Genomic DNA, 14801 nt, shown 5'->3' with positions numbered 1-14801 from the left:
GCCTTAGTCTCTGGAATTTGAGACTGGGAGGAAAACAGCTTTTCCTTTTCTTGTTCTCCATCTTCTTTTGGGTTACCTATTTCAAGGCAAGTTTGAAAATTAGTGTTTTGTCAGGTGTTTTCTCATATAACAATATTATCTCTCCTAGTTAAGGATACCAGTGAGACTCTTGGTTTCTAAACTTCACTTTAATGTCTTTCAAATAGTTTTTTCTTTTGATTCTACATCTCAGAAAGAAGTATCCTAGACTTGCTGCTCTGGATGAACTTCCTTATGTATATAGTTCCCAAAATCCTCATAAAGGAATCCTGCTTGGTTTTTTGTTTGTTTCTTAACTACTGTATCAGAAAAGATCATTAAAAACTCTTTGAGGGCCTCCCATGTTTCAGGTATTTTGCATATTTTGCTGATCATTTTCATAAAATTCCTGTGATATAAGTACCATTGTTCCAATTTCATAAATAATGACATTCAGGCTCAGAAGGATAGATATGTTGGCCCTGACACCCACAGCTGGAAAGTGGTAGAGCTGAGGTTTAAGACTGCTGTGACAATCCACTGCCTGCATTGGTCAGCCTATACTGACCTTTAAAAAAAAAATAGGGGACAGCTGGATGGCTCAGTTGGTTAGGTGTTGGCTGTTGGCTCAGGTCATTATCCCAGAGTCCTGAGATCAAGCCCCACATCGGGCTCCCTTCTCAGTGGGGTCTGCTTCTCCCTCTCTCTCTCCCCCTGTGTTCTCTCTCTTTCTGTCTCTCAAAGAAATAAATAATATCATTTTATAAAATTTCCATATTTTTGAAAGTCACCAATGTAAATTAAAATATTCTTTACCATTGCTATGTTATCACTCTATTTACTTTTAGAGTTTTGCTCTTGCAAATAATACTTTTCTTTCACGTGATATACTATGTTTATAACATGGTATTATATTCGAGGGTGGTAGATATGGAAAGGCATATACATGACTAAGTCCTGGGAGTTGTTGCTTTAAGCCATATTGTGTGCTGAAAAGTATGCTATGTGGCATGTAGATGCACACTGACAAATGGACCAGATTTCTATTCCTCCAACACCTTCTAGCTTCTAGAAGGGCATGCCAGGCCCCGGATACTCAAAACCCACACATATGGTACTCATATAGGAAACATCTACTGCACTACCTGCAGACTGGACGTGGATGTTTTTACCTTCATGTTTCTTTATGAAAGAGATGAATTCAGCAAACCTTCAGCAATGCCTACCATGTGTCATGTGGTGTGCTTCATGCAGGATATGGCAAAGAACAGATCATGGTCCCAGCACTGAAGTCCCTCACAGGAAAACAAAGAATGGAATGTCATTTGTGAATTAGAAGTCTCCAGAGGGTGCATTTGCAGCACAGGAGAGGGAAAGAGGAAGAGGAGACATAGAATTGGCCTGAGGAAGAACGGAGGCAATAGGAACAGGAGTCAAGTCAGGGGACCTGTGTCCTCGTGACTATGAACATGTATGCCTGTACCTGGAAATTCTAGATTTTGGGGACTCACAGACATGAGTCCATATTCCTGGAAGTTGATAAATTTTACCAAAACAAGAATCACACTGCCAGGCTTGTATTTATTAATTAATTTCTGCAGTTCAGTTTCTTTACAGGTGTGATTTCTGTATATCAGTCACTTTGTATCTGCAAAGCCTAGGGGAATTTCAGAACTTCTCCCACTGGAAGAACATTTCAGAAACTGAAAGATTATTAGAAAGGCCAGCACGGATTAGGAAGCCAGGAGGTCAACAATACACCGGTACTAGAAGCTACTGAACGTAGGCAATGGGATGAAGGTCAGAAAATCCATATATACCACACACTTTGGTAGGCTCTGGGATTAGTGGGATCTTTCAAGCTGATCCAACCATCTTAGTACAGAAAATCATACAGGCAGATCTTAACCCCAGTGGTGTGTAAAGATTTTTCTAGATTGCTCATCAAGGACGTGTTTTACACACACACACACACACACACACACACACACACACACCCCTACAATTCTGGAACTCAGCTAGGATCATAGAGTGTAGGAGCCAGTCTGTCTCACTCTAAAGCCTCAAGGAATGTCTGATATCAGACCCTTTTGCTCTTTTAAAGATTTATTTATTTTAGAAAGAGACAGAGAGGGGAGGGGCAGAGGGAGAGAGAGAATCCTAAAGCAGACTCCACACTGATCGTAGTACCCATTGTGAGGCTCAATCCCAGGACCCTGAGATCATGACCTGAGCCAAAACCAAGAGTCAACTGGTTAACCAGCCGAGGCACCCAGGTGCCCCCAGGCCCCTTCTCATAGTAATTTATTTCAATTTAACTCAGAGCCCTTACCTGCAATTCTCCTGACTGTACATGTCTTTTGTTACCCCGTAAGATATCCTTGGAACTGAATGTTCTGCTTTATCCAAAGGGCAGGGACCAAATGGGCAGCTCCAGCTTGCAACTCCTTCAGACTAACTATGGCAGTCATCTTAGCAGGAAATGTCCTCATGGGTACTGCCACACTTCAAGCTGTTCCTTCTTGCCTCTATATCGCAATTTATTTTCACTACATGAGAGTTAGAATTCTCTACACTGTGACTATGGCTGTGCTTATTTTCATTTGCACCTTAGAGCTACATGTGGTTATGGCTGGGGCAGAAATCATGTCCCATCCCCTCCGGTAAGTTGGGTAATATAGAGAATGACCTTAGCTATGATAGATTCAATATGCTAATGACATAAATACCTGATATCAGTGTACTTTTGCTGCACAACAAGTTGCCACAAATTTAGCATCTTAAGTCAACCCATATTTATCATTTCACAGTTTCTGTATGTCAGATATGTGGCATGGATCTAGTGAGTTCTCTGCTCAGGGTGTCCCAGGCTGAAATCAACGTGTCAGTTGGGCCGGGATCTTACCTGGTGGCTCTGGAGAGGAAGCTATTTCCCAGTTCATCCAGGTGGTTGGAGGAATTTAGCTTCCATGGTGCAGGATGTTGTCGGGGCTGCTCTCAGATTCTAGAGGCTGCCTGTATTTCTCTGCATGTGGTTCTCTCCACCTTCAAGCAAGCAGTGGTGTGTCAAATCCTTCTTGTGCGTCACATCTCTCCCGCTTGCCCTTCTGCTACTAGCCAGAGAAAACTGTCTGCCTTTAACGAGGTCCTATGATTAAATTAGGCTCTTTTGGATAATCTCTCTACTTACGGTCAATTGTTTAGTAACCTTCCTTACACCTGTAAGATCCCTCTAGCCGTGTAACTTAACACAAATATGGACAAGATAATTCTTCTTATTTATGGTATCTGAGATTATGGTGGGGAATCCTGGGAGACCAGTTTTAGAATGCTACCTACCACAACCTTTAATAACCATCACTTAATTATTTACGGAAACCTGTTTTTGTGACCCTGATTGTTTGAACCCTGTGACCATAACGCCCACTCTTTACTGAGTTATATCATGTCAGCATGTTGTTGTACTTCAACAAGGGGCTTGTGCCTTCCCAAGTGTATTATTCAGAGTTTTCCAGATGAACAGAATCAATAGGGTATAGATGTATGTATATACATATACATATGTATGTATATGTATGTATTCAACTCTCAGTACAGAACATCATACAGGCACATCTTAACCCCAGGGGTCTGTGTATATTTGTCAAGATTGTTTATAAAAGAAGTGCTCTACACACACAAATACACACGTACACACATGCTTAATAAACTAGAATTCTGGAACTCAGCTAGGATCACGGAATGTTGGAGCCAGACTGTCTGACTCTAAAGCCTCAAAGAATGTCTATGACATCAGGCCATTTTTCTTTTTTAAAGATGTATTTATTTGAGAGAGAGAGAGAGAGAGAGAAGGGTTGGGCAGAGGGAGAGAAAGAGAATCCTAAAGCAGACTCCCCACTGATTGTGGCGCCCGTCATGGGGCTTGATCTCAGGACCCTGAGATCATGATGTGGGCCAAAACCAAGAGTCAACTGCTTAACCTACTGAGCCACCCAGGTGCCCCCAGACCCTTCTTCATAATAATTTATTTCAGCTTATCTCAGAGACCTTATCTGCAATTTCCCTGACTGTGCATACCTGTTGTTGCCCCATAAGATATCTTTGGAATTGAATGTTCTTCGTTATCTAAAGGGCAGGGACTGAATGGGCAGCTCCAGTTTGCAACTACTTGACAGTAAGTATGGCAGTCATCTTAGCAGGAAATGTCCCCATTGTTTTATACATATATATATATAAATATGTGTGAAATTGTATATATTTTAATATGTCAATATGTATTAAGATATATTTATTTTATATAATATTTATATAATACTTATATGATAAATATGTATATGTAATAGAAGAATATGTGTAATAATATTTGTATTTATATCATATTTATATATAAATACATAATATTATTGTGTGTGTGTGTGTGTGTGTGTATATATATATATATATATATATATATATATAGTTATATATACCAGGAAATGTCCTCATTTTTTTATATATATAGATATATCAAGGTTTTATACACACACACACACACACAGAGTGAGAGAGAGAGGGATTTATTATAAGTATAGGCTTATATCCTTTATAATTATGGGGTCCAGTAATACTAACATCTATGCCAGCATGGTATTATATATATATATATATATATATATATATATATATATATATATATAAGCAAGGCTTATATCCTTTATAATTATGGGGTCCAGTAATACTAACATCTATGCCAGCATGGTAAAGAGCCAGATGAGCTCTGGTGTAGTTCCAGTCCAAGTCAAAAGGCCTGAGAACCAGGAGAGGTGATGGTTTAATTTGAAGTCCTACAGCTGCTGAGATCAGGTCTCAGGAAGTTCTGATCTTTCAGTTCGAGTCTAAAGGCAGGACAAGAGCAGTGTCCCATCTCAAGCAGTCTGGCAAGAAGGGTTCCCTCTTGCTTGAACAAAAGTCAGCCTTTTTGATCCGTGTAGCCTTCAAATGATTGGATATGGGGCACCCACATTAGAGAGGGCAATCTTTTTACTACTTCTACCTGTGCAAATGTAAGTCTTGTCCATAAACATCTTCATAGACACACTCAGAATAATGTTTGACCTAATACCTGGCCACCCTTTGGCTCAGTCAAGTTGACACATAAATTTGCATAATTTATATAATAAACTTACATAGATTTACACATAACACCAAGCCTCTTCACACAGTCCATGGACTAACATTGATTTTTTTTAAAGAGTTTATTTATTTATTTGACAGAGAGAGATCGCAAGTAGACAGAGAGGCAGGCAGAGAGAGGGAGGGAAGCAGGCTCCCCGCTGAGCAGAGAGCCCGATGTGGGACTCGATCCCAAGACCCTGAGATCATGACCTGAGCTGAAGGCAGCGGCTTAAACCACTGAGCCACCCAGGCGCCCCTGATTTTTAAATTTCCTTTGTATCTTAGTTGAATACTCTATTTCCATGTTTCCAAACTATAAAATCCATCTGTGAATGATTTCACTTTCAGTTGCATGTTAACCAATTACCTTTAAGGCTACATGTGTGTAGGGAAAACAGATGCACAAGGAGTTTACATTCTTTACTGTAAAGGGGAAGTTTACATCAAGTCGCATGCAAATTTAACAATACCTAACATTTATGAAATATTTTCCATATTTGGCAAGTCCTTTTGTAAGCTCTATAGGTGCTTTACCTCATTTGGTCAGCACAATACCATGACACATGTGTCATTAGTCGCTTTGTTTTAATGTGAAGAAATTGAACACAGAAAGTAAGTAATCTTTCCATCATGACAGTTTGTGACAGGCCCAGGGTTGGAATCTTTGGCTTCAGTACTGATGTTCCTAACTAATTCATGTGCCTATATAATCTATCATCCAAACTAGTACATAAAATTTATTATCCAAGCCAGAATGAGAGTACTTTTATATATTATATCTGCTCAATAGGCATAAAACAGCAAATTTGTAGGTATGCCTAGGCATTGCTCACTCCGTTAATGAAAATGCTTTCTGTTGGAAGTATCAGAATTTTCATCTAGATTGGCTAAACCAAAAAAGAAATCCATGCTCTCAGGGCATTTGTAAGATCATTATCACTTTTCTTTCCTCTGCTGGATTATTCCTGTCAGCCTACAAACTGGTGCTATTTGTTTTCATCTTCTTAAAAAGGATTTTATTTATTTATTTGAGAGAGACAGAGAGAGTGAAAGAGAGAGCAGGACTGAGGAGGAGAGGGAGAAGCAGGCTCCCTGCTGAGCCGGAAGCCCAACAAGGGGCTCTATTCCAAGACCCTGGGATCACAACCTGAGGGGAAGGCAGAAGCTTAACTGCTGAGCCACACAGGTGCCCCTATTGTTTTCATCTTAAAAACAAAACCCCAAACAAAACAAGCGAAAAACCTTCTTTTTACCTCACTCCTTCTACCACCTGCAAGACCCTTTATCCTCCTCTTGATAGCAAACCTCCCAGACAGAGTTTTCTATACACACTATCTCCAATTCTTCTCCCATTCTGTCTTAATCACATACCAATGAAGCTTATACACCTTCTACTAAACTAAAACTGTTCTGGTCAAGATAACAGTGTCATCAGTATTTTTAGATCAAATGGTCTCTCCTCAGTTGACTTATCAATAATTTTGGACAGAGTTGATCACTCACACTTCCTGGAAGTACTTTCTTTCCTGGTGTGTTTTTCAGAGTTGTCTAGAGAAACAAACCAAGTTGACACATACACACCTGGGTTCCAGGACAGTACCTTCCTGGTTGTTCTCTGACGTCCTCAATCTCCTTGGCTGGCTCTCCTCCTTTCCTTGTGACCTTTTGACATTGACCTTCCTCAGAACTCAGTCCTTGGTCCGTATCTCTTCTCGCCTACACTCATTCCCTTGGTAATCACATCCAATTCTGTGGCGTTACATGCCATCTACACCCTCAAGGGTATAGCCAAGAACAGAAAACTCCTGTTTATACTTGACCCAAATACTTCAATTGTAATATCTTGCATATTTTGTCTCTCTTATTCTCTCTCTCCCTCTCTCTCTGACTCTCTCTTTCCCTTCCCTCTTTCTTTTTCTTTTCCTTACACATACTACATACAGATACACATACATACAATTTTTTTTCCAAAATATTTGAGAGCAAGCTGTAGATATGCCCTTCTACCCCCAAATACCTTAGAGTACCTTCATGAGAACAAAGACATCCTTTTGCATAAACACATTACAATTATCAGGTGCCTGAGTGGCTCAGTCGGTTAAGTGTCTGACTTCAGCTCAGGTCATGATCCCAGGGTCCTGGAACCAAGTCCCACAGCAGGCTCCCTGTTGAGCAGGGAGTCTGCTTCTCCCTCTGCCCCTCCCCTCTGCTTGTGCTCTCTTGCACGTGTGCAAATAAATAAATGAAATCTTTAAAAAAACACACAATTATCAAAATCAATAAATGAACGTTGATAACCATATTATTATATATTTCATTTACAGACCTTATTCAAATGTGGCCAGTTATCTCAATGTCATTTATATGAGTGAAATCGGGGGTGCCTGGGTGGCTCAGTGGGTTAAAGCCTCTGCCTTCAGCTCAGGTCATGATCCCAGGGTCCTGGGATCGAGCCCTGCATCGGGCTCTCTCCTCGGCGGGGAGCCTGCTTTCCTCTCTCTCTCTGCCTGCCTCTCTGCCTACTTGTAATCTCTGTCTGTCAAATAAATAAATAAATAAAATATATATGAGTGAAATCGTATAGTATTTGTCTTTCTCTGACTTATTTCACTTAATATAATACACTGTAGCTCCCTCCACATCATTACAAATGGTAAGATTTCATTCTTTCTGATGACTGAGTAATATTCCATGGTAGATATAATGGAATGTTATATATATATAACATTGATAACATTGATATTCTCTCCCTCTCTTCTCTGCATATATATATATATATATATATGATATGAATATAACATGGATAAACATAATATGAATAGAACATACATAACATGAATAAAAATCATAAAATATGAAAATAATACATATGTATAAAGATAAAGAAGATGTAAACACATCTTCTTTATTCATCAGTTGATAGATATTTGGGTTCTTTCCATGGTTTAGCTATCATTGGTAATACTGCTGTGAACATCAGGGAATTTAAGAAACAAACAGATGGATATAGGAGGAAAAAAAGGAGAGGGAAGCAAACCATGAGTCTGTTTTTTTAAAATATTTTATTTGTTTATTTGACAGAGAGTTAGAGAGAGAGCACAAGTAAGCAGAACGTCAGGGAGAGGGGAAGAGAGAGAAGCAGGCTCTCTGCTGAACAGGGAGCCTGATGTGGGGCTCGATCCCAGGACCCTGGGTCATGACCTAAACTGAAGGCAGCCGCTTAACCAACTGAGCCACTCAGGCGCCCCAAACCATGAGTCTCTTAACAGTAGAGAACAAACTGAGAGCTGATGGAGAAAGATGGATGTGGGATGGGCTAAATGAGTAATGAGTATTAAGGAGGGCACTTGTTATGATGAGCACTAGGTGTCATATGTGATGAATCACTAAATTCTATTCCTGATACCAATATTACACTATATGTTAACTAACTAGAATTTATTTTATTTTTTTTCTTTTTGTATTTTTCATTTAATTTTACTTTGTCAGTGTTCCAAGATTCATTGTATATGTACCACACCCAGTGTTCCCTATAATACGTACCTTCATTAATACCCAAACTTTGAAAAAAAACCAATGTCATTTATAGAAAATTTTATAAATTTTATAGTTTGTCCATTCTTCTCTCCAGTCTGGTATCACACATTGTATTTAGTTGTTATTTTGCTTCTTTTTTTTTTCACTCTGGAACAAGTTCTCAAACTTGCTGTCTTACACAACCATGACAGTTTTGAGACGTGTGAGCCATTTACTACAGTGTCCCTCAATTTGGGTTTACCTGATTTTCTATTCTCATGATTAGATTCAACTTATGCATTTCTGCAAGGAAGATCACAAAAGGTTACTGTGTCCTTCTCAGTGCATTATATCAGTTGGCACCTGATATCCATTTATTCCATCACTGGAGATACTAAATTTGATCTCTGGGTTAAGGTTGTATTCATCAGAATATTCCAACGTAAAGTTGGTATTTTCCCTTTGTGCACTTAAATATTTTGTGTGGAGATGTTTGGAGGCTATGGAAATATCCCATTCTATTATCCATTGATGATTCATCACTGAATCCATTAACACATGACATTTGAAAAATTATGTATCCAACTTTATCATTTTTCCCCATTTACTAGTAAGGGTTCTTCTGCAATGAAGAGCTTTTCTCTCACCCTCATTTATTAATTATTCATGTCTTCATTTGTTTCAGTATGGGTTCATGAATATATATTTTATTCACTTTGTAATGACCCATTACCATCACAATTTATTTTGATGCTTGAATTTGCCCAGATTTGGTCACTGGAAGCCCCTTGACTTCTGTTCCCATGTCCTTTGGTGTGTGTACATTTTTCTTTGAAACTTTTTCTGATGCAGCAAGATGTTCCAGACTCTTTTTGTACTTTGGCTGTTCCAGCCCTGGAATCAGCGTTTTTCCCAAGGAGCCCTGGTCTCTTATAGTATAGAAGGGTACTTTGAATGGATCCTATGCTTTTAAACATCTTTCTCTATTGGCACTTTGACTTGACAATCCCCTACATTTCCTTTAACTTGTTACCTAGTATGTGGAATTGGTATAAAAATAGGATATTTGTCATAAGTATGTGGCAAGGTATAAACAAAGTAAAGAAAGCATTTAGTGTAAGGCTTGGAACACAGGTAATGTTTTAAAATGAGACAATTTGAGCAACGGAGTATGTAATAATAATAATGGATTATGACCCAATGAATAAGAATCTATAAGTACACTTGAAAACAAGTGGTAGCGATTTTTATCATTATATTTTTTACTATCAAATGTTGATAAGATCCGCCTCTGGGGAAAACCTTAGGAATGTTGATAAGATCTGCCTCTGGGGAAAACCTCAGAATTATAACATTTGTCTCATCAAATCAAGGCCAGCTCCAGCATTGCAGAGTCTACAAGAATAGAAACATGAAGAATGATTGTAGAAGCAGGCTTCAGGACTTGTTAACTGACAGACTTCAATATTGGAAACAAGCAACATGAAGTGAAGAATGGCAGTTGCTCCTACAACCCCTGCTACCAGAACCCAGTATTTTCCTTATCATGACCCTAACACCACTGTAGTGTGAACAGACAGTTATTTGTATGCTCATTCACTAGATTGTGAACTGACAGATGTAACTTGTTTATGACTTACCCTTGATTCCCAGAGCACTGTCACTCAGTATAGGAGACATTTAATAAGTATGTGCTGATGGCCACAGTCACCAAACTGTGGAAAGAACTTCTTGGATGGATGGATAAAGAAGATGTGGTCCATATATGCTATGGAGTATTATGCCTCCATCAGAAAGGATGAATACCCAACTTTTGTATCAACATGGATGGGACTGGAAGAGATTATACGGAGTGAAATAAGTCAAGCAGAGAGAGTCAATTATCATATGGTTTCAATTATTTGTGGAGCATAAGGAATAACACAGAGGGCATGGGGAGATGGAGAGGAGAAGGGAGTTGGGGGAAACTGGAGGAGGAGATGAACCATGAGAGACTCTGGAGTCTGAAAAACAATCTGAGGGTTTTGGAGGGGAGGAGTGGGAGGTTGGATGAGCCTGGTGGTGGGTATTGTGGAGGGCACATATTGCATGGAGCACTGGGTGTGGTGCATAAACAATGAATTCTGTTACACTGAAAAGAAATTAAATTATAAATTAAAAAAAAAACAATGAATTTTGGAACACAAAAGAAATGAAAAAAATAAATAGAAATTTTTAAAAAGTAAGTGTGTGCTGAATGAATGAAAGAATGAATGAATGAAAGTGTTGAGCAGTTTCAAATATCTCGTTAGCATAACTAACAAGAGAAGGAAATTAAGGCTGACAAAAGTAGAGAAGCATCCCCAAAGTCATACACTTGTAAGAGATAGAGGTTGAATTCCATCCTAGTCTGACTCTAGAAACCTGAAGCCTTAGTTGTATTGCCTCCTTGGATGATGGGCCTTCACGAAAGAGAAGTCTGCCCAGTTTCCATGTTTCACAGAGTTCAAGTGGAAGCCCCGTTTGGACCAGACTCTGTATCCCAGACTGTTCAAGGATCAGTTAATTATTTCAACGAATATTTATGGGTCACTTATTATAGGTCTTTCAGGCTTTGGGGATATAGCTGAGAGCACAACAGTCAGATTCCCTGCTCCAATTAATATTTTGTTCTAGTGTGGGGAGATATACAATGAACAAAAGGACTCATTAAATTTTAAATGGTGGAATAATTAAAGCTTGGTTAACAAATGGAGAATCATCCAGCATCTGTGTGTACAAAAGGAAGAGTGAATGTGGAGGTGAAAGAGAGCTTGCTGGGTTCAGGGCACTTGGAGTAGTTTGTAAAAGCTAGAGGTTGAGTGGAATATAGGCTGGGGTTCAAGTGGGAAATTAGAAAGTAGAATCCACAAGAAGATGAGTGACTTAACTTCTTAGGTATTAAGTGCTTTGACAAGAAAATAGGGATTTACACATCTGAGAAAATGTGTGGCAAATGTCTAAAGCTCAAATCTAAAAACACGAATGTTCTTTTCTGTTATTGAACAGTAATGACAATAATTATACTGCTGTTTTTGAGTTTGCTATTTATTAGGCACTGTGCTAGTTGCTTTATGTGTTTATTTATCCCTCTATAATGAAGAGTAGTGGGGATTTTTACAGTTCACAATGTTGGGTAGCAGTAGATGGCAAGTATCAGGATTAATCCCAGATCTGTCTAATTTCAAAGAGCTTATTCTTTTGTCTAAATATTCTCTTTTCTTTTTTTCTAAAAGTGGCTGGCATTCAGGGAAGAGGTGGCAACCAAGATGAACTGAGTGTTACACAACATTTAAAATGGGGGTAGCTGAGTGGCACAGTCAGTTAAGCATTTGATTCTTGGTTTTAGCTCAGGCTGTGATCTCAGAGCCGTGAGATGGAGCCACACCTCTGCATTCACCACAGAGTCTGCTTTCTTTCTCCCTCACCCTTTGCCCCTCCCCACCCTGCTCTCTCTCTCTCTACACTAGATAAATAAATCTTTGAAAAAAAATAAATGACAGTTATAAAATTAAATAGCAAAGCATTTCCAGAGTATTTAGTAAAAGGGAAATCAGTTAAATTTATTATTTATGTTTCATTCTTAATTTTTAAACTTTTATAGTTTTTATTTCATTGAATTAAATTTTTTGTCCTTCAGAATTTTTATTTATAATAATTTCTACTCAACCTAGAGAAGTTAAACTTATGTTTAAAGTTAAACTTAAGTTAAGACATGTGGTGATGTCATGTGCCATTACCATTAATAAAGAGAAGTCCTTCCTGAACCCATCTTCCCCAATATGGAGACCCCTGAGAGATGCAGACAGTGTGCTAGTGAGAACCCAGGCATAAATGGATGTATATGCTGGTGGTTTTAGAATATGAACATGAATGCTTGGATGCTCCTCCCTTTAAAATGTGGAGCTTAACCCCTCCCCCTTGAGTGTGAGATGGACTTAGTGACTTGCTTCTTAGAAATAAAATGAAGTGGAAGTGATCTTGTGCAAATTTAGAGACGAGGTCCTTCCTCTCTTAGATCTGAAGGAAGCTGAGAGAAGTTAGTTGCCATATCGTGAGGATAAACAGCCCAGTGGAGAGGCTCACATGGTATGAAATCAAAACCTCCTTCCAATAGCCTTGTGAGACCGTCATCTGTCATCTTATAAGTGGACTATCCAGCCCCAGTCAGGTTTTCAAATGACTGCAGGTCTGACTGACTTCTTGAAAGAAACTTCATGAGACACACTGAACCACCAGAAACCACCAACTACACCATTCCTACATTTGACCTGCCAAAACTGTGTAACATAACAAATGTTCACTGTATTAAGTTGGTACATTTTGGATGTAATTTTCTATATAGCAGAGATAATTACTATAATGTGTGTTCATTGGTGAATAAGAGAACAGTGTAAAGTAGCTTTTTTAAACTTGATAATATTCAACTGGTGAAAATCTATCATCTTGACCCAAGAACTATCACTACATTGTTGCAGAGAGATGCTATGATAAAATGGTTTCTTTCTTCTTCCTGCCACTTTCTAGTTTTTATGTCACAGGCATGTCAGGGCTTGTCCTACCACTTAGCATAACTGCCTAGAATGTCTGTGATGAAGTTTGAGTTCAGTCGCAGTAAGATAGAGATTGTTAGTAAAGAAGGCTGGTAGCCTGTCTATGGAGAAGCCCCACAGAGTGAAGTTTGCACAGTACAGCCTGTGTTTAATTTGTTCTTTGTCCTAAAGGGTCAGAAACTATTTTATCAAAATATTTAGAACTCATAGACTAAATTGACAGACTTGGGGGCTGAGCTATACAACTAAATTCATGCAATACTAATGTATAAATCAGAAATCTTTACTAAATTTACTATGTGTAGAATGGAATTCTCATGCTCTCATCCAGAGTTCCTTCTTTCCCTGAATTATAGTGTGGTGGCCATATTAGCAAATCAGAAGATGGTTCAGTTAAGCTTGCAATTAGTGCCCAAAGTGGTGAGTCTCAAGGTATATTCTTCCCAAGCCACCACAAGTCTTGATAAACTATTACTTCCTCACCACCTATTGATTTAATTAGTTTTATTCTCTGGGGTATCTTATTACCAAGTCCTTAAGAGGTTTCTCACCATTGACTTCACACATTACTAGAGTTGGGCTCCCTTTCATTGTCTTCTTTAGGTGGTGGTAGTTTGGCAAGATTTTCATCAGGAAATCCAGCTGTAGTATCTGGAGTTGTGGTTGCTCAGTATGCACACCACAAAGGCAGTCTGAACCGTTGATCACTGTTTTCTCAGGAATGACCTCAGTTGTATTCAGGTTGCAACAAACTGCAGTGACCCAACCACTTGTAAATATATTTCCGTCCAAATATGCTTTTGATACAATAACATTATTATCTCCCATTTTCATGGCTTGGGAATAGCAGACAATTTCAAACACATTGTTGGTGCCAGTGATCATAGGTTTCAGTTATGGATCTTCAGCATTAGGGGTGATAATATCAGGGTGAGCATTTATGATAAGCAGCTGTTCTTCTATTAGGTTACCTTCACCAATCGCTACTGGCCTGGCTTCTGCAATAATTTGTGCTTTAGTATGGATCGCTGTCATAGATCCTATAGTTACATCACCCCACATTTCATTTTCTACACACACAACTGCTCCAGGAGCAATCTTTACACTCTTTTGAGACTTTTCCACCATGATTTGGTCCCTGTCACTCACAGAATTAATTTTTAAAAATATTTACCATAGCATCTGATGCATGTTTTATATTTTTAGTACTGATATAAAATTTCCTTTAAATTGAGTTTGAGTAAAAAATGATACAATATAAATGAAAACATTATAAAATATGTGAATTTTAAGTATATCTTGTAAATCTTTAAGTTATATCACATGCATAACTGAGGGGCTGTTACAAACACTGTGTTAAGTCAGGCTTTATAATGAGAATTTTGCTAGATAGCTGGTAGGGCTGCTAAAATTTTTTCTGTTAATGAGATTTTCCCAGAAAGCCTCACAGTACCCAAAAAGTTTGCCTGAAAACTAATCTCAAAGGTCAAAGAACTTATAACTACAGGGGCGCCTGGGTGGCTCAGTGGGTTAAATCCTCTG

At 38.6% G+C, this 14801-nt stretch overlaps 1 pseudogene; it reads right to left on the bottom strand.

Moving 5' to 3' along the window:
* Positions 1 to 13763: 13763 nt before the first annotated feature.
* On the bottom strand, positions 13764 to 14396 carry LOC125091494 (dynactin subunit 6-like; annotated as a pseudogene).
* Positions 14397 to 14801: the final 405 nt, after the last annotated feature.

The sequence above is a fragment of the Lutra lutra genome, chromosome X (genome assembly GCF_902655055.1).
Source record: "Lutra lutra chromosome X, mLutLut1.2, whole genome shotgun sequence".
In the NCBI taxonomy this organism is placed as follows: Eukaryota; Metazoa; Chordata; class Mammalia; order Carnivora; family Mustelidae; genus Lutra; species Lutra lutra.
This window is presented reverse-complemented; position numbering and strand designations above follow the sequence as displayed.